General features: G+C 46.0%; 1 non-coding gene across 1 annotated transcript in view; it reads left to right on the plus strand.

The window, feature by feature from the left end:
- The first annotated feature begins 2,424 nt into the window (after positions 1-2,424).
- LOC121603286 overlaps positions 2,425-2,500 on the plus strand; it is a 158-nt gene continuing 82 nt past the window's right edge. The window contains exon 1 of the ribosomal RNA XR_006006638.1: positions 2,425-2,500. This exon is cut by the window's right edge and continues 82 nt beyond it. This is a non-coding gene — a ribosomal RNA (5.8S ribosomal RNA).

The following is a 2,500-nucleotide window of genomic DNA, read 5'->3' on the forward strand; positions in this document are numbered from 1 at the left end:
GACACTTCCCTACTTACGGGTTAAGTTGTGAGTTATATTCAGTGTTTTATACACGTCTCGCAGAGAGACAGGTGATTGGCCGTTCTTAACTATTTGTCTTGATATGTGCGGGGAGTTCCTTAAGGTTCTTCCTCCCAGAGATCGTCACTATCTGGGACGTACATTAATTTGTACCTGCATTAGCGCACGCTTTTGTAGAGAGCATATCAAGACGTGAAGGGTTATGTTGGAGGTCGAGTGCGCTGCTTACCAAACTTTGAACGCGGTAACTTGTACTCGGCACCGACATGGACACTTCCAAACCCAAGGAATGAGTTGTGAGTTTTACTAAGAGAAACAGGTAATTGGCCGTTACCTATAATTCTTGATATGTGCGGGGAGTTCCTTAAGGTTCTTCCTCCCAGAGATCGTCACTATCTGGGACGTACATTAATTTGTACCTGCATTAGCGCACGCTTTTGTAGAGAGCATATCAAGACGTGAAGGTTATGTTGGAGGTCGAGTGCGCTGCTTACCAAACTTTGAACGCGGTAACTTGTACTCGGCACCGACATGGACACTTCCAAACCCAAGGAATGAGTTGTGAGTTTTACTAAGAGAAACAGGTAATTGGCAGCGTTACCTATAATTCTTGATATGTGCGGGGAGTTCCTTAAGGTTCTTCCTCCCAGAGATCGTCACTATCTGGGACGTACATTAATTTGTACCTACATTAGCGCACGCTTTTGTAGAGAGCATATCAAGACGTGAAGGGTTATGTTGGAGGTTCGAGTGCGCTGCTTACCAAACTTTGAACGCGGTAACTTGTACTCGGCACCGACATGGACACTTCCAAACCCAAGGAATGAGTTGTGAGTTTTACTAAGAGAAACAGGTAATTGGCAGCGTTACCTATAAGTCTTGATATGTGCGGGGAGTTCCTTAAGGTTCTTCCTCCCAGAGATCGTCACTATCTGGGACGTACATTAATTTGTACCTACATTAGGCACACGCTTTTGTAGAGAGCATATCAAGACGTGAAGTGTTATGTTGGAGGTCGAGTGCGCTGCTTACCAAACTTTGAACGCGGTAACTTGTACTCGGCACCGACATGGACACTTCCAAACCCAAGGAATGAGTTGTGAGTTTTACTAAGAGAAATAGGTGATTGGCCGTTCTACCTATAATCTTGATATGTGCGGGGAGTTCCTTAAGGTTCTTCCTCCCAGAGATCGTCACTATCTGGGACGTACATTAATTTGTACCTGCATTAGCGCACGCTTTTGTAGAGAGCATATCAAGACGTGAAGGGTTATGTTGGAGGTCGAGTGCGCTGCTTACCAAACTTTGAACGCGGTAACTTGTACTCGGCACCGACATGGACACTTCCAAACCCAAGGAATGAGTTGTGAGTTTTACTAAGAGAAACAGGTAATTGGCAGCGTTACCTATAATTCTTGATATGTGCGGGGAGTTCCTTAAGGTTCTTCCTCCCAGAGATCGTCACTATCTGGGACGTACATTAATTTGTACCTGCATTAGCGCACGCTTTTGTAGAGAGCATATCAAGACGTGAAGGGTTATGTTGGAGGTTGAGTGCGCTGCTTACCAAACTTTGAACGCGGTAACTTGTACTCGGCACCGACATGGACACTTCCAAACCCAAGGAATGAGTTGTGAGTTTTACTAAGAGAAACAGGTAATTGGCAGCGTTACCTATAATTCTTGATATGTGCGGGGAGTTCCTTAAGGTTCTTCCTCCCAGAGATCGTCACTATCTGGGACGTACATTAATTTGTACCTACATTAGCGCACGCTTTTGTAGAGAGCATATCAAGACGTGAAGTGTTATGTTGGAGGTCGAGTGCGCTGCTTACCAAACTTTGAACGCGGTAACTTGTACTCGGCACCGACATGGACACTTCCAAACCCAAGGAATGAGTTGTGAGTTTTACTAAGAGAAATAGGTGATTGGCCGTTCTCACCTATAAGTCTTGATATGTGCGGGGAGTTCCTTAAGGTTCTTCCTCCCAGAGATCGTCACTATCTGGGACGTACATTAATTTGTACCTGCATTAGCGCACGCTTTTGTAGAGAGCATATCAAGACACGGGACGTGTTGTGTTGGAGGTCGAGTGCGCTGCTTACCAAACTTTGAACGCGGTAACTTGTACTCGGCGCCGGCATGGACACGCCCAAACCCTAGTCTTGATGTGTGCGGGAAGTTCCTTAAGGTTCTTCCTCCCAGAGATCGTCACTATCTGGGACGTGCATTAATTTGTACCTACTCTAGCGCACGCTTTTGTAGAGAGCATATCAAGACGTCTCGTAAGAGACAACACTTGTACTTGTACAAGTTTGAGTAACCCATTGTTGCAGGTCGAGTGTGTTGCATACCAAACTTTGAACGCGGTTACGCCACTCGGCGCCGAAAGGCACTCTTTAAACCCTAGGCAGGGGATCACTCGGCTCATGGATCGATGAAGACCGCAGCTAAATGCGCGTCATAATGTGAACTGCA

The sequence above is a fragment of the Anopheles merus genome, unplaced genomic scaffold (genome assembly GCF_017562075.2).
Source record: "Anopheles merus strain MAF unplaced genomic scaffold, AmerM5.1 LNR4000997, whole genome shotgun sequence".
Classification (NCBI taxonomy): Eukaryota; Metazoa; Arthropoda; class Insecta; order Diptera; family Culicidae; genus Anopheles; species Anopheles merus.